A 22,398-nucleotide genomic window follows, 5' to 3' on the forward strand; every position below is an offset into this window, starting at 1 on the left:
CAAAACAAGAGTGCCCTCTTCTGGGATGAAAATAAGAAGGAGAAAGCAATCAATTGTTGGGCCATCCAAGAGCACCACCTAGATGATCATAGCAAGACAAAGCAGGCTTTAGGAAAAAAAACTCGTATTCTATTGAGAAGGATGTGAAGGAATCATTGGTATTCTACTTATTCTAGATAGAGAATCGAAGCCAAAGATGGTTCTCAACCACCTCTTTATCAGAGTCCTTGGAGTTAGAATCAAGTGGAAAGATCAACCCCTTACCATAGTGAATGTGTATAGCCCTTGCAATACAAAGGATAGAGATAAATTGTGGATGCATCTCACGGATACTCCTAGAGAAGCGGAGTGGATTATGGTTGGGGATTTCAATTTGGTGGAGAAGAGAAAGGATAGAGCAGGTTCCACCAGTATGCTGGCTAGCACTAAAAAATAAAAATGGATGACCTTGTGTGAGAAGTGGGCTATGGTTGATTTGAGGGAGGTGGACACTTAGAACATCATGCCTGGGTTCACCTACACAAGTCTCCATTATGCCCGCACTGCCTCTCGGCTTGACAGATGTTATTGATCTTACCAGTCTGACTGGATCCCGTTGATGATAGAGATGAATGTGATCTCAACAAAAATCCTATCAGATCACATGCCCTTACACATTGAACTCAAGAAAGCTAAAGGGGAGGAGCAGACCCCGAAAGGGGTGAAAAATATTCTTATAACAGGGGCACACCTGTTCAAAGATCGTCTTTGGGGAAGCCTCACCAAGAAGGCATTGGGTAATCTCAAGAAAGATGTGGATTTCATTAAACCTAATTCTTGGGATCTATTTGCTTGAAGCATTCAAAAAGTGATTAAAAGCTCAGGCCCTTGGATTAAAAAAGCAAGTGAGGTGCACCTCAAGCATCTCATAGTGGAGGTGGCTTGGCTAGCCTCAAGAAAGGCTGCTAGGCTAGTTACCGAGGATGAGCACAAGTGGTGGCTTGAAGCTAAATCTAGCCTAGATAATGAACAACTTGAGGAAATCAAGAAGGCGTGATTGCTCTCCAAAGAGACCTTCCTACAATTGAAAGCCTTTAATCAAGAAAAAAAATTGGGCTTTGAAAGTCAAGAAGATCTGGGGCCGCATCCACTCGCTCTATGATGAGAATGGGAATGTAGTGCAGAAGCAAGATGAGATGGCTGGTCTAATGTTGAACTATCAAAGCCAGATTATTAAGAACCGGTCCCAGGAAGTGGATGAAGCCATAGCGACTTTGCCTGCGAGTATTGAGAAGAAGGTTCCCCAATCAGAAGCCAACCACCTAGAAATGGAATTCTTTGAAGACGAATATTCACTAGCATTACAAGCTCTTGGCAAGGAGAAGTCCCCCGGTTGGGATCGGCTGATGGCTGAATTCGTTAGACAATTCTAGGATGATCTCAAAGTCCCAGTTGTGCGGTTGGCTGACCAAACCATTATCAAAGGGTCGCTAGATACAAGTGTGAAGAGAGGGCTTTTAAAACCCATCCCCAAGCACATGTGGTACTCTCAACTAAAGCATTGGTTTCCTATTACTATGATGTCAGTAGCTTACAAAAGTTTTGCCAAGGCAGTCGCCCTCAGACTAGCCCTCCTATTAAATAGGATCATCTCTCCCCATTAGCATGGGTTCATTAAAGGAAGATCGATTTATGACAACATCTTGGCAACAATGGTGGGCATCGAATATGTAACCTCCACCAAGAAAGATTGAAATTTGATATAGTTTGACCTTGACAAGGCTTATGATAGAATAACATGGTCATATAAGCTCTGGGCTTTGGGCCTTGCCTATGCCGCCTCATTTACACTCTCGGCACCAGTAGCCAATCAGAGCTCATGTCTAATGACGGAATTGTGGGCTTCTTCGAGGTAAAATGGTCTATTAAACAGGATGCCCCCTAGCCCCCTTGTTTTATGCCATTGGATTGCATCCTCTCATCATGATGCTTGAAGCTAGTGTTGCGTGAGTGGAGATACAACGCTTGACATTACCGGGCAGTGAATAGCTCCTAACAAAATTTTTCATAGATGACTCGTTCCTATTCTTGAAGGCATGTCCCCAGGTTGTAAGGAAAGCTCTAGAGATTGTGCAAATGTTTGCCATGGCCTCGGGTTCCAAGTGTAATATAGAGAAGTCGAGGCTGATCTTCCTGTCAAAAAACAACTTCTTTGACCCTTCTGATTGGACATGGGAGATTGTCTCAAAAGGGATTATATTTAAGAACCTAGGAGACCCCTTGGGGGTGGATATAACTCACAAACAAAGATTTCATTGGGTCCTTGAAAAAGTTGAAACAAAAATGAGAAGGTGGGAGTATGCTCTTCTCCCATTCCTAAGTCGGATAAAAGTGATAAATTCACCAGCCCACTTCTTAAGATGGCTAAGTGTCATTGGAAAGAATTCTTAAAGTGAATAAAAATATTTTATGTAAAAACAACACAAAAATCTCCAACCATGGCAGTGGGCCAAATGGGAGCCAATCGCTCATTCGTCGCGTGACCAATGGACCAAGGAGGTATGGGAATTCTTAACCCAATTGCCCATGTCGAGGCCTTGTGCACCAAATTTATGATCTCCTAGGCTAAATAGGACCAAACTTGGGCTATCATGACCAAGGATATGTTAGATGTAGCTAAACTTGGTTTGAAAGGTGGGAAGTGGAAAGGGGTAGAGTTTCACCATAAACTTTTAGCCCTGACGTGGCCTAGCCTTAGTCTAGGTGGCATCTCAGGGGAACTGGTGAGGAAGTGCAAAAGAGCAGTTGGGGTATTAGAGTGGGGGGAAGAAACAAAGTACTTCAAGAACTCCATCTTGCATTGGTTCCCTAGCTTGCTAAAGTTTTAGAACCACCACAAATCCCCTATTGGGTAGAAACTGCCAAGAAATCGAATAATAAGGGTCTGAGTTGGCTTGTTCACTTTTGGGATGATAAATAAAAGCTGAAAAACCATTGACTTGTTGGCAACCCAGTATTAAATAGCTATGAGATATTTCTAGTCAATAGAGTGACAAAATAGTTGGATAAGGTTACAATCCCAATTTGTGAATCCGGGTATGAGTGGAATGCTTGGAGATGGCCCTAAAGTAGCCTTTTCTAGGAACCCCATTCTAAAGGCATCTATCATGCATTAATGCACGAGAATAAGTGGTCTAGCCCCCTCAACAAAATATAGAAGAGAAAATGTCTAGAAGAATGGTGGGAGGAAGTCATGTAGAACATTTGGAAGTCAAAGTGGCCACATTTTATGAAGATATTTTTGTGGAAGGTGATGTGAGGTGCTCTATTGAGGGCATAAAGATCCAAGAAAGAAGAATTGGGTGCGATCGTTGCTTGGGATGCAGGATAGATACCCACATTTTGCTAGCCAATCAAAGGCCTGACATGAAAAATATGCAAGTGGATCCAAAGGACATGGCATATCAGGTTCTTCAAGACTAATATTGTTCCTTAGTGGCAAGAAGATGGGAATCCATGATCTTCTTATGTGCACTCAAATTGTCGGGTACTTCTTCTTTCACCATAAATGGCAGGTGAGGAACCGCCGTGTGTTTGAGGGAGACCTTGATGTAGCAAGCTTCTCAGAGACTATACAAGAAATCAAAATGATGATCTATAAACTCGGAAGCAAGCAAGACTCAAGAGACTAGTCTAGGACTACCTATGCCATGTTGTCAACCTGAGAGAATTAAAATCCTAGAACTATACGTTCACCGGTTATGATTAGCATCGGTGAATGGCGGTAGATATCCATTTTGTAATATTCAACACCTCAAGGCTTGGCCTAAGCTTGAGGCTATTCTGTAAATTTTATGCTATGCTTAATACAATCCACTCACAAATTGCGAGTTTTGCAACAAAAAAAAGGAGCTTTGTTCCTACTATAACCAAGAGAAACAAGTGATAAAATCACGATGCCTGACTTGTAAAGTGTGAGTTTTGTCCTAAGGTGTGAGTCAAGGAGAGGAGAGTGGATTTATCCCACATACTGTGGGGCAAGGCTGTAGAGCTACTTAAAGCTCATTTCTTGAATGAATAAACAACAACTTCATTTTTGCACTACATGCTTGTCTATGGTGAGCTTGTGCTAAGCTAAGACAATACTCAAATTTGTGTTTATGAGTCCAAGCTAATTCTATCTTGGAACCTAATTCACTTGAGTGATAACTTTGCTTACACACACTCACACACTTGCACCATGTTTCTCTTTCATCCACCATAGCTAGCACGATCCAATTCCTAACATTTGGTATCAGAGCCATGGTGTGCTAGCTAGGATTGTTGTTATGCATTTGTGTGTTTGTACAATTAGCATTCATTGATCATCATTAGATAGATCCATTAGGCTTGCTCTTTTATTGCATAATGCATACCTAATTAGTATTCCATTGGCTAGCATGAGCATGTTCTTGAGCTAAAGACTCTTGAGCCACTACTCACTAGCTAATTGGAAGATTAATTAGCATAAGATTTCATTAATTTGCCATTAGAAACTTTCATTTTGCATTCAAAATCTGCTCCTCGTTTTGGAAAAATTGGCATTCACCATTGGTATGTGTGCGTAGCTCCATTCAACTACTTTCCGTCAAGCCCACCCATGCTAAAATCGCATTTAATTTGCCTATTCTAAAGCTTGCTTGATTTTGGTCTCATACACACCCTCAATCTCTAGAATTTTCTACAGAACAAAGCCACAGAGGCAGTGTGTGTGTGTGTGTGTGTGTGTGTGTGTGTGTGTGTGTGTGTGTGTGTGTGTGTGTGTGTGTGTGTGTGTGTGTGTGTGTGTGTGTGTGTGTGTGTGTGTGTGTGTGTTTGTGTGTGCCTAAAAGAGCATTCAATGGTCACCACCCTTTGTGGAAAAACAAGACTCAAATAGCTTTGCACGTGGTGGGAACACCTTGCTCTTAGGGGCCATTGACTTTTTAAAGGCAAAGGGCCACCCCAAATTGGGCACCCACGGAGGACTCCACCAGGCGCTAGGCTCTTTTGAATCCAGTTTTCGGGTCCGACCGACCCCAGCCACCGGCCGGCCGTCGCAGGGCAGTAAAACCGCCGTTCGACCGGCTCCCCCCCCTTGCCTGCCTGGTCGACCATAGTCGCATACCATCGCCGTCCGGCCACGCCCAGTTTCCCGCGCACTCAACTACCTTTAAAAGAAATTTTGGGTCCGCCCCTACGGGGCCCCCCTTCCCGCGACTGCCTGTTGTGTTGTCGCCTTATGCCAAGCCCTCCAAAGCCGCATATTCTCTACGTGGGAAGTCCTGCCTTACTGCATCCGGGCCTCAAGAGCTCCCCCATTCCCACGGCCCACTCAAGACCTCTTCCCGTGGCACTCCGACCCGCAGCCAGGTATTTCATAGGGCATGCTCCCACTCTGTTGCAACGAGGAAAAGTAAATCAACACAAAATACAAGAAGCTTCGAGGACATAAAGAAAAGATTCAACAAGGGATTTCAAGAGCGGCCATCAAACAAGCAAAGGGCTGCCAAAGGGGCCATTCTCACCAACCGCGGCATTACCAAGCTTCAAGGAGTTCTTTCGAGCATCAAAAACAAAGAATCATTTCCCCTATCTGTAAAGAGGGGCTTCACTGACAATGAAGAGGAGCTTCACATTGAAGGGAAAATCCAAAGTACACATTAATCTTGCAGCCAAGCACAACACTTTCTTGCAATTTATGTAATTATATTTGTCTACATGGATGACATTATGTGCTTTTGTGATGGGATAGACATTGGCATTGGAGAGTCTCCAAATCACTAAAATCTCTCCATGTGTGAAGAATTTGTGACAAATTGTATGAGAAACACCGCATGCTTGGGCTCTCGGAGTATGACCAAAATGGAAGAGAGCATTAATTTTTGCATAAACCTTTTCATAGGATATTTTAGCATATTCTTGCATGTCATTATGACGCATGGAATAGAGCCTGGTTGTACCACAAAAAGGGGGACATAAGTGCTCGTTCGAGGGGAGGATACGAAGTCAGACCATGAAGCAGTTGAAAGCAACAATAGAAGCAACGAAGGCAAGAGACCTGACAGAGGATCAACTCACATAGTAGAAGACAAAAAGCGAAGATGAGAGCAGCGTTGTCTTTTATGAAGACCCATTTTGAAGATGCACACTCTCTACTTGTAGGGGAGGACTTTTTTTTGTGTGGATACCAGCTTATCATCCTGTGTGGACATCACCATCCTTTGTGGATCTTTCTTGTGTGGATTTTACCATCCTGTGTGGATATCACCATCCTATGTGGATTTTGTTAGCGTGTGTGGATCATGCATCTTCAGTATCTTGTCTTAGTCCAAACCTCAAGGAGAGGATTGTAAAGTGTGAGCTTTGTCCTAAGGTGTGAGTCAAGGAGAGGAGAGTGGATTTATCCCACATACTGTGGAGCAAGGCTGTAGAGCTACTTAAAGCTCATTTCTTGAATGAATAAACAACAACTTCATTTTTGCACTACATGCTTGTTTATGGTGAGCTTGTGCTAAGCTAAGACAATACTCAACATTGTGTTTATGAGTCCAAGCTAATTCTATCTTGGAACCTAATTCACTTGAGTGATAACCTTACTTACACACACTCACACACTTGCACCATGTTTCTCTTTCATCCACCATAGCTAGCACGATCCAATTCCTAACATGCCTTCTAGATTAGAGCAGCAGTAGAAAAGAGCAATTTTAACGAGCGTAAAGGAAAACTCGCTCGGCGATAGGAAAAACTCATCAAACTCATCTGCTTGCGACACATGGCCTAGGGAGGGACCAAAATTCCTCCCTGCTTTATATAGTGTTTAGATATTAAGTAGCCATCCAACTAATTTTGTCTTTCTCTTTATTGTGATCAGCATGCATTAAGCATTAAAAGTGAACATGCCCACAAATTGACGACATCAATATGGACACATTCCACTTTATCCACAAACAATGTGTTTTCTCTCTCTCTCTCTCTCTCTCTCTCTCTCTCTCTCTCTCTCTCTCTCTCTCTCTCTCTCTCTCTCTCTCTCCCCCCCCCCCCCCCCCCCCCCCCCCCCCTCCCCGCCCCCCCAACACACACACACACACACAAAATTCATTTCAACTTGAACATAGATTTGGAATGCATAGCTTCCATGGCACATACATTTTGATATGATTAGTTTATCAGCACAGAATGTTAAGTCATTTTCATACTCTTATTTCTCCGTAAAAATATTTGAATGCTTAATCAAGAAATAACCAATTAGCATGTAAAGAATCTATCTATTTGATAATCTAGAACATTCTTATTGATTGTTAAAATCACATGCCAAATTGGCAGCTCATGCTTGGCGGCTAGTAAGCATGGTTGTCATCCAAGAGACACAATATCTTACAATATGAGATACCAACAAGGAATTAAAAATGCCAATTCAAAGGACCCCATGCATTCTTGCCAAAAATATAGTGTTTAATGTCACAAATAATTAGCACAATACATCGTTTTGTAGTTTTCAAATAGTGGAGATCAAAGGAATTAAGATACTGGAGACCACTAAAAGTTCATTCTATGGTATTCATAGTTATTGCATGCCGATGCCAGTGTGTGCCTACTTCCGACAAGCAGGATAGAGAGATCAAGTTAGAGAGTAGGAGCAGAAGTGATGGGAGGATTGGGTAGGGAAGAGAAGCAACGACGATGGGAGGCGGCAACTTATGTAACTCTCAGCTGGAAAGGTTGATATTATTTAGAAAAGTTTCCACTAATTTGAGCTACAAAACCCTCAGTAAAGAGGTAACATACTCACATAATTAGGTTCACTTGATTATCACCGTCTAGAGAGGACAATTGCACAGGTTCACTGTGAATGCATGTTTGGAGAGTTGGGTTATTGCATACATGCCAAGAAGTGGAAGCAGGCTGCACTCATGCTCCCAGCAAGGCAATGCTGGGAGGGTTGAGGATTCAGGGCATGCATTTGGCCGCCTTGCCTACCAACTTACTCACTATCGAAAGCCTCTTCTACCTTGAAAGTGTCCAGCTACCACTACATTCACCTGTGTGTGTGTGTGAGTGTGTGTGTGTGTGTGTGTGTGTGTGTGTGTGTGTGTGTGTGTGTGTGTGAGAGAGAGAGAGAGAGAGAGAGAGAGAGAGAGAGAGAGAGAAAGAGAGTTTCCCTTACAACCCACAATATCAACGTAGGGAGAGGGAGAGGCTTTTGGTGTTACTTCAAAACATTTAGGGCGCCGTAGGGGAAGTCCGAAGGAGGAAGTCTAGGCTGGGTCGCGAGTTTGCAACTCGGATTGTGGGGATTGGCCGCTTGGGATGGAGCACGAAGCCATCCTCTGATTACAACAACTCTTTCTCCATGCTCTTGGATTGCGAGCTGTCACAACCTACAATTCTCTCGCCCATAAAGCAAGGGTTTGTTGCAACTCACTCGAGGTGAGCCCAATTTGTTGGAGGAGTTGCTTAGCTTCTAGCTGCTCATGAGCATAGATGATCAATGGGAGATCAAAGCTCACGGTTGCAACATGATGATCGTCCGGACCAAACGCACGGGAATCATGCTGCTGATTGAAGGGGTCCCCTCTCACCTTCTCCTTGAACACATGAGAGAGAGAGAGAGAGAGAGAGAGAGAGAGAGAGAGAGAGAGCGTAGTGCATCCGCACTCGCAAGGCAAAGAGCAAGGGCACAGCGTGTGAAGGTCTCGTACACACACACGCACACACACACACACACACACACACACACACACACACACACACACACAGAGAGAGAGAGAGAGAGAGAGAGAGAGAGAGAGAGAGAGAGAGAGAGAGAGAGAGAGAGAGAGAGAGAGAGAGAGAGAGAGAGAGAGAGAGAGCTTCTGTACTCATGGCTTGAAGCCCTGCTAAAGACCAGCTTTGGGAGAGGTTGAGAGGTTGAGAGAGAGAGAGAGAGAGATAGAGAGAGAGAGAGAGAGAGAGAGAGAGAGAGAGAGAGAGAGAGAGAGAGAGAGAGAGAGTTTCCTTCCAAGCTCGACACACGAGATTTTTTGAAAAGAGTGCATGCATGCTTATAAATCATTCCCTTTACTCGGAGAATCTCTCTCGGGATAGTTTCCTATGACGTTAAAACTCTCTTTCTCTTCTTCTTCTTTTCTCTCTCTCTACTATATCTACACTAATAGCAGAATATCTAATTTTGGATGGACAAATAAAAATAAAACTTCTATTTTTCATTAGCAAAAAGAGAAACCTTCACTAAGGCCTACCCCTTTTGGGTAGGCCAAAAAAAGATGATTTATATGGCCCAACTTAAATTCTTTTTCAGAATATATGTATACATGGAAACAACGTTCCATCACACGTATTTCACTTTCAACTTTGTCCTCTTATTGCCCTTGGACTTAAGCAAGAGGTGAATTACACTACAAAAATATGTCGGCTTCATCTACAAGCTTCTGGGAGTTACAAAGTTAATTATATTTTTCATTTTTGGTATGTGACCTTGACAACTTTCTATTGCAATCAGAAGAACAAGCTTTACAAAGTTATTGTATTCTCAAAGTTCTTTAACTCGATCATTTGTTTTTTTGGGCAAAACTCACAATTTGTGAGTGAATTTCATTAAGCACAACATAAAATTACAAAATAACCTCAAGCTCAGGCCGAGCCTTGAGGTGCTGAAGATTACAAGTTGGATATCTATCGTCTCTCATCGAGGCCTATCATCATATTCTTAACAAAGTAGGTGAACTATAGTTCTAGGCTTTACTTATGGTAGGTTGACAACATGACATGGGTAGCCCTAGACCAGTCTTTTGAGTCTTGCTTGCATTCAAGCATATAGATCACCACTCTGCTTTCTTGTATAATTTCCAAGAAGCTTGCCACATCAAGATCTCCATCAAACACATGGTGGTTCCTTGCCTACTATATATAATGAAAGAAGAAGTACGTGACAATTTGAGTGTAGATGAGAAGAGCAAGAAATCCCAACTTCTTGCCACTAAGAAAGAGATCAGCCTTGAAGAATCTGATCTACCATGTCCTTTGGACCCACTTGTAGATTTTCCCTGCCTGGCCTTTGATCGCCTGGCATTTCATAAATAGGTGGGCCAGATCGTCTCACTAGCTATCCTACACCCCAAGCATCGATGTGACCCAATCCTCTCTCTTGGATCTTTACACCCATTGGTAGATCACCCCACATTACCTTCCATAAAAATATCTTCTTAAATTGGGCCCACTTTGGCTTCCAAATGTTCTTCATGACTTCCTCCCAGTGTTCTTCCGGCCATTGTCTCTTCCATATTTTGTTGAGGGGGACTAGACCAATTATATTTGTGTCTTAACTTCATTTTGAATTTGGAATCTTGTTGCTCTACTTGACATATCTATTCAATTTTCTCTCTCTCACATATTGGTACCAATTTGTATCAATTTTGAAGCTCTTGGATATTGGAATTTGTCTTTAATAAAAGAAAGTTTCAAAGTACCTCAACAATGTCTACAAGAGACTTATCAAGTAAGATCAATTTTTGACTGATCCATGGAGGAGTATTCTTTAGCCACTATAATTGTTCTTGGAGATTTTGTTTAGAGGATTGAACAACAAATGGAAGCTCTAGTGTCTTTGACAATGTTTAGAGAATATGCATATAACAATTGCAACATGACACATTTGAAGACGGAGACCAAGTTCAAAAGTGGGATAGTTCAAAATGGTGGACACAAGATAATTTTACCTTTTTTCCCCAAGTTTTTTAAAAAAATTTATAGCTCTTTGAAAAAAGATGAAAATCATTTTGTTCACAATTGTTGTAGGTACATTACATATGTTTGTCCAAAAATTATCAATCTTTGTAGTTTTTGTCCTATCATAAACTTGTAAAGGGTGTAGACACTGCTTTTGAGTGAGTTATCTTGTAAACTATGTGTTTGTTTTACAAGTTCTTCATACTACTAGGTTCATGATGAGAAAAGCTACATATTAGCACCATGCATGTTGAGGATTGGCGCCCTATAATAGTCTGCCTATTTTCATACATATTTGCTACACCAAGTGGTTACGGGTGGGATATAGGGTATGTTGGGGGTTTCATCATTGCATAGATCCAATGACCAACAAAATTATCAATACGGAGAGATGAGCTACCCGGATAGGGCATGGAAACACTCACACAATTAGTGAGCTAATCATGGAAACATGAATGGTTAACTCTATGAGGTGAGCTTCTCGGCCTATGGAGGAGCTATGCCACAATGGTGGGCAATCTCCACATCCACTTACCTTTACCTCCAATCAACCCAATCACACACACTAACGATTGCAAGACACACACAACACTAATCCTATCATGCAACACACTAATCACAATCACACACACATAGATCTATCGAGCACCACACTCTTATCAAACCTACATGCACACACAAGCAAAAGAGGACAATCACACAAGATTAGAGAGGGATTAACCACTAATTAGTTAAGATCTAGCTAATCTAAGCATCATAGGCAATCATAAGAAGCATGAGAGAGGCATAGTGAAAGAGAAGTAAGCATTGATTAGTGTTAATCAAGTCACATGAACAAAGAGAAGCTCAAGGACTCCATAGCCACACACCTCAAGAGCTCTCACCAAAGAGTTCTCTCAACAAATAAGATTAAAAACCTAGATTTATTTTACACATTTCCTTATATACCTAGGGTAAAAATATGCAATGTCTGAGCGCCCAAGGCCTTTAAGGCTCCACCACTTACTCAATCTGCAACCTAGGCATACTACTGACCTATTATTTACAACTTGGAACTCCCATTGAGCCCGTAACACATTAAAATATTACAATGGCTTGAAATAAATTGGGAATTTACAATACGTGACCATTTTGGGAAAATGTGAAAAATGTATAGCTCCAATCTTCACTATTTCTTTGTATTCATCCTCGATGTGTACTCGTACATCTTCGGTCTTTAGCAGCTCCTGTTAACTGACATTGACTCAGTGCTTGATTTTAGTGCTTGTCCTTGAGCACCATAGAAAAGTGTCCGTGGAGGCTGTGGAAGGTTTTTGATTGGTTGTTGATGGGTGGATCTTCTTCATTTGTCATTGAATTTGTTGATGAGTTTCAATTTGTTGCAGCATCTTCATTGGTCTGAATATGTTTTATGTGAGAGATGATGGTGCATTTGTCCGTTGTGCAGAATGATGAGGCTATTGTTTATTTATGAAAAGTATGTACAAGGGAGTTAGAATGATGAGGTTTTAAATTAGGGTCTAATACCTGGATGACCAAAGAGAAAAAACCCAGTGGGAAAAAAGTGCCTTTGGGATAAGCGCATTATTGGAGTACTTATTAGCATGGGAAATATCAATAAAGTATAAGGGATTATTTTGCTGATAAATATGGAATTAAAAAGGCAGCAAATATGAAAGGTAGCATGATGGAACATTGGTTTGCTTTTTGTAGTCCACTCAAGGTGCATGGGTGGAAGCAAAAAAGAGTGTCTAATGCATATGTCCAATGGTGGGACATCCTATATATGCATACACAGAAATGTATGGGAAACAATATGCTGTGCAAGAAAGATTTTGAGGGGTTCTTCTAGGTCAATTGGAAACTTCCAACTACCATATGATCTTTCAATGGTTTCTGCTTTGAAGGGTCTATTGGCTAGAGGCTCCAAGGATTCTAACTGACATTGGGGTTCCTGGTACAAGAGTTGATTTTGATGGATTTGCAGCTCCCCCCTTCCTAGGGTGATCACTATAGCCTCCTTCATTATAAGAGTTCAAAAATGTTTGGCTCTGGTTTAGTCTCACCTTTTGGGATTGTGAAGGTACACTTGGGTAGCACTGTTGAAATTTGGCATATGTAACCCTTCTGTATAGCTTCCTATGTATCTCCATGAAACATGACAAATTATTCAAGTTAAGGTGTAGATAGCATTATCTTTGCCGTGATATTGTCTATCCTATGGGTCTCCTATGATATGAGCTTCTATGGGTTCAAGACCCAAGGCATCATAGATGCTAGACTCTTGTCTATATCTACAATTGTATTGGTCAAAGTATATGCTCGTTTGGTTACAACATCAAAGCATGATTTTTGATGGAGGAGAGTTCGGCTCTAAATAGATTTTTGGGTTCACTCAGTCATATCCTTCAGCTCTAGAGAGGATGGGATATATTAGATTCTATCTTCTAAAATGAACCATCCTTTATCTATCACTGGTATCTATCACTGGACGCACTTCTATGAGTTGGTATGTGGGCCGTTCAAACACCGGTTGATCCTTTTTGTACAATTTTCCTTTTTGGTCTACATAGTGTGCATATGAATTATGTGTACCATACAATGCTAACAGCATTATGTTTGATGTGTCCCTTAGACTCATGAATGATTGCACACTTGTGGAAATGGATGCAGAATCATTTCCAAACCTAACAGTCTTTTCAACATTCTGTGATATATGAACATCTTGACCAAATTCATGCAGGAATTTGTTGTTCAAAGGGTCAATTTTAAGCTTTTCAGATGCCTGTGCATCTTAATGCTGATTTTGAATTTGCAGTGTTTTTACTGGTGCTTCTAATGGTAATGCAGAATCATCCGATTGCATTAAAAATGACGAGTTAAATGCACTTACATCGAGATTCGCAATTGCAATTTGCTATCTGCCTTGCTTGTTGGCAGTTTGATGTGTCCTTGTTGTCTAGATTTTTTGGAAAATCTTCAGAAAAATGTCCATCTTTTTGTCCACAATCTGAGCAATATGCCATGACTGGTGGTATTTCAACTGGATCTATCATGTTGAGCTTTTGCTGAGGAGTTTCTACTTCTATGCTGACCAAAGTCGGCATTTTATTTTAAAACACTAAACATCAAGCTGTAGACTGCTTCATCTTGACCTTTGTACCGTCTTTGACCTGGTTCTCCAATTAGACTGGCTTCTGTTGGTTGATCTGTTGGATCTTGCAATTCTGGCTCTTGACTATAAATTTGACCACTGTAATCCATGTACAATGATCCTGATTGCATGTGCACTAAATAGATGCTTTGCTGGCTTGTGCAAATTTCTAGAGAAACACTTGGGTTGAATTTTTGAACTCCTATCTGCACTTCATCTTTAAGCTTGCAGACCTGGCTCCACTGAAGTCTGTGAACATCTGGGAGTTCTCTAAATCTTGCTTTTCTCTGATCAATAGAATCTTGGCTCCTGTGTTGCTTTTGCTGCTTATCAAGTATCTATGGCCTTCTGAATCTGCATATAAGACTTTATCTCCATTATAGCCATATAGCTGTAAAATTTTCTCTACTGTGCAGTTGTGCATGTGTTGCCACTGCTACTGGCTTGCTCTGCTATACTTGAACTTTCAACTCGATTTGAGTCCATGTTGGTTGTTCTATAAAAACTGTCTCCTAGCAGATTTTGATATTGATTAACACAGTTTCTCCTGCTCGATTTTGATTAAATTGCTTTAGAAAAAGCACTTTTGCAGTTGACATCTCTTCAGAGCCATAAGAGTTGATTAACTCTAGCTTGACAGTGTCAGAATTGATCTGGGCTTTTTAAATGATGAAAATCTAGACTCTGAATAGCCTAATCTGCAATCCACCATGATTGGTGCCTCTGTTTGTCCGATTAGAAGCTAATTTCTGGTGCAATTACTTGTACTTGCCAATTTTGGTTTGCACAATGACTTCTAGTCCCTGTCGTTCTTTGTCTGAACTGTGGGGACACTGTCCAAAACTCGGCTGGAACTATGATGACCTTGGCTTGTATGATCACCAACTCTTTTCGCACTTCCCGATTTTCTTCTGATGATTTTCCTGATGTTTCTAGCTTGCTTTACGGTGTGTAATTTTCTCGGCTCTGGTTTTTTCAACTTGCTCACTTTTGTGTTGTTTGCTCGGTTTGTGACTCTTCTGGCTTTTTCGATGTGATTCTCCGGCGGTGTGTTTTCTGCTTTTCTGGATCTTTCTGGCTCTTTAGACGGCTTTCTTTTTATTATTATTAATTTTTTATGAAATTTTGAATTTTCTTTAAAAAATGATATTTTTATTTTTTTTGGAAAAGTTTTGATTTTTAATAAGTTTTTTGGTAATTTTCTTTTTTTTGTCAATTTTAGTACTTTTATGAAATTTTTGAAGGTTTAATGAAATTTTTAATGATTTTTTGTGATTTTTTGGCCATTTTTTATTTTTTATGGATTTGTTTTGGTTTCTTATGACTTTTCCTAATTTTTGTGATTTATATGTGATTTTTAAATATTTTTTAATAAATTTTTGTAAGGTTTTTGCTTTTTTTAGTAAATTTTTGATGAGTTTTTTATTTTATTTTTTTACTTTTCTAATCCCCTTTTTTAATTTTTATTGGACTTTTGAAAATTTTTATTGTTTTTTAATAAATTTTTTGTGATTACTAGTTACTAACTAAACTAATGTTTACCTGGCTGGGCTAGCACTGTTGACCGACGGATGACGACAGTAATGCGGGCCGCGGGGGTTTGGCGTTTAGCGAGGAGGGCAGAAAGTACGGCAACGATTTTCGGGTCAGTGGCTCATCAGGGCAGGACATCGACCAACGTGGACAGACACCCAATACGGGACGCGGCGGGGAGGTACGTGCGATGAGAGAGAGAGAGAGAGAGAGAGAGAGAGAGAGAGAGAGAGAGAGAGAGAGAGAGAGAGAGAGAGAGAGCACCCGCTGATTGCGACAGGCAACGAGGTGCAGTAGCCTGGCGGGCAGTGGTCAGCAAGGCGTGTACGTACTATGAACCTAAGCAAAGGAGGCTACACAACAAAAAGTGTGTGTGTGTGAGAATAGGACAAGGAGGACAGAGAGGTGGGTCACTAGTTGCGACGAAAGGCAGGGGAGCGAGAGAGAGTGAGAGGGGGAGTTAGAGAGATAAGGTTAATTATCGTGAGAGAATTGAGGGAGTTAGAGAGAGAGAGTGAGAGGGGGAGGTAAGAGAGTGTTAATCATCTTGAAAGAGTGAGGGAGTTAGAGAGAGAGAGAGAGAGAGAGAGTGGGGAGGAGAGAGAAGGTTAATAATTGAACCTTTGGGAGTGGGAAGGATTTTTTTTTTGGATAAATTTGAACCTTAGCACCGCAAGGGGCTAATCTCGTCGCGGCCCACAAAAATCGGAAATCACCTGCCACGAACGTCGATGCCGTATCGGGCTGCACGCCAAGGTTCGATAAATCTCGCCGGTCCGGACCGAAACACCGAATCCGTTTTATTTTTATTTTTGAACGTCCAAAGATGCCAAAATTAGGCTGAAAATCACCCGAAAACACAAAAAATCATTCGAAAATCCCAAAAATTGCCAAAAAATTTCTAAAAACCTTAGAAAATGATCGACATTCACAATGAAACACTTTCGACACACATAAACACACCAAAAATAGCAATTTTTACCAAAACTCTGATTAACGATAAAATCATGAATCCGGCCCCCGAAAATAGCAAAGCGCTTAAAATTTGGCGAACGAAAGCCCAAACGCGCTCAAAATCAAGTCTAAATACACACACAAAACAGCTCGTAAAGATCACACGATATCAAATTTTTACAGGATTGAGAAAAAATAAATGCAAAAATTAGTCAAAGTTTATCAAAAATTTACAAAAAATATCTGAAACATACTGTTTTTTTTTTTTAAATCTCCACACATAGGGGATTAGTGCAGCCAAATAAAATCACAAAAACACATCAATTCAATTGCCAAACATTTTGATTAATAAAATCTAAACTAGACAATTAAATCGGTAAAATTAGCGACAAAATTAGGTCAAAATTCGACGTATTTAGAGTGTGTAAATCCCTGTTTTGAGCTCAAAAACTCAACAATTAACCATTACACACATCAAATATGCAATCAAAAATTGAATTAATCATGCACATAAGTACTTTTTAGGCATACACACACATTAATAATTGGTAGTTTTTACCAATCTTTACGTGCGCACACAAAAGGGTTAATCTTGTCGAAATTGCAATGTGATTTCACAAATCTCTAGTTGCGTTTGACCACAACACAAATCAATCATCATAATTGAAGAATCATTAAGCACACATTGATTTTTAGGTGCACAAATAAGGACAAAATAGTGTACACACACCTAAAATTAGACATACACACATTCAATTAGAATGCACACACACTTGATTTTAGTGCACACACACTTGCAATTGACCATTCAAGCACGCAATTAGATCAATTAGGCACACAACTAGCAACGCAATTCATTAATTAACAATTGAACTTGTCAATTTCATACGCCACCAAATCTAGAAAATTTCGGCAATATGACGGCATGAAAACGAACAATCCAAAAATTTTCAAAGCAACATAGCATCAATATTGCATTGCAATAACATAGCATCAACATTACATTGCATCATGCTGGAGTCTCTACACAATTCTACACATCTTTAGATTAGGGAGGTTGAGAATACCACCTTGATTACCTTTCCAATGAAGATCAATTGGACAGTTGAAAGCTCAAATCTTTCGTAAAAAAATAAGTATGTAATCTAGCAAAAATTAGTCAAATTAGCAAGGGGTTAGTGTGAGATTAGAGTGTGTAAACATACAATTGGCAAGATACGGTGACAAATAGGGAATAAGGAACACATTGCTTCATGCACATCCATCAAAAATCCACAAAACCATAAACACACAAGTGAAATTAGTGAAGAAACACATCCGATTATGCCACAATTACACCAGCGTAGGCCATCGTCCCCGACAACGGCGCCAAATGTTGGGGACAATCGTAGCATAGCCTAATCAACCCAAGACCAACAAAATTATCAATCCTAAGATCGGCAACCCGGCTAGGGCATGGAAGCACGAGCATCAAATGTATCAAATGAGAGGATTCAAGAGTATGCTCATCCAATGCAATAGAGATTAGTCATGAATCATTAACTCTAATCAAATCATCAATCAAGCATCACCCACACACATTAAGCCCACCAAAGTTCGACTTACCATAGACTAGAATCTCTAAACACACTTTTGATAAGCACACACTAATTGCATTGGTGTTGGCCTCTCTAATCACCACATGCCAATCAAGGCACTTCATCAAAAGCTACACACACAAGGTAAATGATGCTAGAGTTTCATAAAATCCAGTAAACAATAGGGCACATACACTAATTACAAGATTAGGAACCAAAATAATTAGCCTAATTAGAGATGTTAAATATCACAAATATAATGCTCATAGAGGGATAGAAGTGGTTAATAAGTAAGAAGTCATCACACACGCTCAAATCTAGAATAATGAGAAAGGTGAAACTACTTCATGACATAATGGAATAGAGAAGAAGTAGACTAATGAAGAAAGTAGAGATTAGATTAAGAATACTTCTCTAAATACAATGGATTAGCACTAGCCTCTTAAGCATGGGCATTAAGCTCAAGGCTAGGCCATCCATAGAGTGAACATTCAAGAGAGAGATAGCTCTCAAAAGTAGATACTCAAGAATGAAGCCTCCTTGCATAAAGGCTTCCTTATAAAGGCTTTCACCACAATCCCTTCTACTATGGGTTTAAGTATGAGCCCTCTAGCTAGCATATACAACTTTGGAACTCCCAATGAGCCCAAGACCTTATACAAACTGAGTAGGAAATATTGTGCATATCCATAGTATATCTCCCGCTTGATGCATAATTGGTGTACCCTATGTTAGCCGCTGCTAACATTTGGACAATCGTAGCATAGCCTAATCAACCCAAGACCAACAAAATTATCAATCCTAGGATCGGTAACCCGGCGGTAACCCGACTAGGGCATGGAAGCACGACCATGTAATGTATCGAATGAGAGGATTCAAGAGTATGCTCATCCAATGCAATAGAGAATAGTCATGAATCACTAACTCTAATCACATCATCAATCAAGCATCACCTACACACATTAAGCCCACCAAAGTTTGACTTACCATAGACTAGAATCTCTAAACACACTCTTGATAAGCACACACTAATTGCATTGGTGTTGGCCTCTCCAATCACCACATGCCAATCAAGGAACTTCATCAAAAGCTATATATACAAGGTGAATGGTGCTAGAGTTTCATAAAATCCAGCAAACAATAGGGCATATACACTAATTACAAGATTAAGAACCAACTTAATCAACCTAATTAGAGATGTTAAATATCACAAATCGTATGCTCATAGAAGAATAAGAGTGGTTAATAAGTAATAAGTCATCACACACACTCATATCTACAATAACGAGAAAGGTGAAACGACTTCATGACATAATGTACTAGAGAAGAAGTAGACTAATGAAGAAAGTAGAGATTAGATTAAGAATGCTTCTCTAAATACAATGGATTAGCTGTAGCCTCTTAAACATGGGAATTAAGCTCGGTGCTAAGCCATCCATAGAGTGAACACTCAAGAGAGAGTGAGCTCTCAAAAGTGGATCCTCAAGAGTGGATACTCAAGAATGAAGCCTCCTTACATAAAGGCTTCCTTATAAAGTCTTTCACCACAATCCCTTCTACTATGGGTTTAAGTTTCATCCCTCTAGCTAGCATATACAAATTTGGAACTCCCAATAAGCCCAAGACCTTATACAAAGTGAGTAGGAAATATTGTACACATCCATAGTATATCTCCCGCTTGATGCATAATCGGTGTAGCCCGTGTGTTAGCTGCTGCTAACATTTGGACAATCGTAGCATAGCCTAATCAACCCAAGACCAACAAAATTATGAATCCTAGGATCGACAACCTGGATAGGGCCTGGAAGCACGAGCATCGAATGTATCGAATGAGAGGATTCAAGAGCATGCGCATCCAATACAATAGAGATTAGTCATGAATCACTAACTCTAATCACATCATCAATCAAGCATCACCTACACACATTAATGCCACCAAAGTCCGACTTACCATAGACTAGAATCTCTAAACACACTCTTGATAAGCACACACTAATTACATTGGTGTTGTCCTCTCCAATCACCACATGCCAATCAAGGCACTTCATCAAAAGCTACACACACAAGGTGAATAGCGCTAGAGTTTCATAACAATAGGGCGCATAGACTAATTACAAGATTAGGAACCAACTTAATCAACCTAATTAGAGATGTTAAATATCGCAAATCTAATGCTCATAGAAGGATAGGAGTGGTTAATAAGTAAGAAGTCATCACACACACTCAAATCTAGAATAACGAGAAAGGTGAAACTACTTCATGGCATAATATAATAGAGAAGAAGTAGACTAATGAAGAAAGTAGAGATTAGATTAAGAATACTTTTCTAAATACAATGGATTAGCACTAACCTCTTAAGCATGGGCATTAAGCTCAAGGCTAGGCCATACATAGAGTGAACACTCAAGAGAGAGAGAGAGAGAGAGAGAGAGAGAGAGAGAGCTCTCAAAGTGGATCTTCAAGAGTGGATACTCAAGAATGAAGCCTCTTTGCATAAAGGCTTCCTTATAAAGGCTTTCACCACAATCCCTCTACTATGGGTTTAAGTTTGAGCCCTCTAGCTAGCATATACAACTTTGGAACTCCCAATGAGCCCAAGACCTTATACAAAGTGAGTAGGAAATATTGTGCACATCCATAGTGTATCTCCTACTTGATGCATAATCAGTGTAGCTTGTGTTAACCGCTGCTAACATTTGGGTAATCGTAGCATAGCCTACCCAAGACCAACAAAATTATCAATCCTAGGATCGGAAACCCGACTAGGTCATGGAAGCACGAGCATGTAATGTATCGAATGAGAGGATTCAAGAGTATGCTCATCCAATGCAATAGAGATTAGTCATGAATCACTAACTCTAATCACATCATCAATCAAGCATCACCTACACACATTAAGCCCACCAAAGTTTGACTTACCATAGACTAGAATCTCTAAACACACTCTTGATAAGCACACACTAATTGCATTGGTGTTGGCCTCTCCAATCACCACATGCCAATCAAGGCACTTTGCCAAAAGATACACACACAGGGGGAATTGTGCTAGAGTTTCATAAAACCCAACAAACAATAGGGTATATACACTAATTACAAGATTAAGAACCAAATTAATCAACATAATTAGAGATGTTAAATATTTCAAATCAAATGCTCATAGAAGGATAGGAGTGGTTAATAAGTAAGAAGTCATCACACACACTCAAATCTAGACTAATGAGAAAGGTGAAACTACTTCATGACATAATGGAATAGAGAAGAAGTAGACTAATGAAGAAAGTAGAGATTAGATTAAAAATGCTTCTCTAAATACAATGGATTAGCACTAGCTTCTTAAGCATGGGCATTAAGCTCAAGGCTAGGCCATCCATAGAGTGAACACGAGAGAGAGAGAGAGAGAGAGAGAGAGAGAGAGAGAGAGAGAGCTCAAAAGTGGATCCTCAAGAGTGGATACTCAAGAATGAAGCCTCTTTGCATAAAATCTTCCTTATAAAGGCTTTCACCACAATCCCTTCTACTATGGGTTTAAGTTTGAGCCCTCTAACTATCATATACAACTTTGGAACTCCCAATGAGCCCAAGACCTTATACAAAGTGAGTAGGAAATATTGTGCACATCCATAGCATATCTCTCGCTTGATGCATAATCGTTGTAGCCAGTGTTAGCCGCCGCTAACATTCCCCCCTTCCTAATTTGGCGCACATCCTCGTGTGCCGGTGAAGCAAAATACGGTGACATGGTAGAAAGCAAGTCCATGGAATAATGTTGAGCTGCAAATCATAAGAACAAGTAATGAGCATCAAAGGCCAACAAGGATTAAAAACATGAAGTACAATGAACAATCATGCAAATTGATTTTTTTTGCTTCTAAAAGATGGGTGAATCATAGTAAAAAACTAAACAACATAAAGCAAAAAAACACCTATACTATTGTGAAGATTAAACCACTTGAAATTTTAGTTTTAGGTATGAAACACAAGCAATCAATTAAGACCCTAGGCTAATGCAAGGTCATTAACATACTAGCCTAAAAACTATGTGACCAACCTTAATAAAGCATTCAAGTCTATCATGTCTACGGGCTATAAAAAAGCTCCTAATCTATTAGTACATTGTCACAGCTTTTTTTTTGAAGCTCATGGAAGTTTGTTTTTGTCATTCATAGAAAAAAGTAGAGCACAATACAAGGCTACCACCCCAAGGCAAGTCTAGATATGACTCTCGGCTTCTTGAACCCTCAAGAAGGTGTTCCAAAATCCTACTAGCCCACCAAGGCAACGACTAACCCTCATCAACCCAGGGCATCGGTTTAGGGCATTGACCAAGCGATGCAAGGTGATTCCCCTTTCCTACGAAGTTCCAATAAGGCGCTAGGCCTCACAAGACACATCATAACACAGAAATTTTATTTTCATGTGTCTAGTAGCATTTTTGCTACTTTTTCTTGGCAC

This window comes from Adiantum capillus-veneris, chromosome 7, assembly GCF_014529385.1.
Source record: "Adiantum capillus-veneris isolate H3 chromosome 7, ASM1452938v2, whole genome shotgun sequence".
Lineage (NCBI taxonomy): Eukaryota > Viridiplantae > Streptophyta > Polypodiopsida > Polypodiales > Pteridaceae > Adiantum > Adiantum capillus-veneris.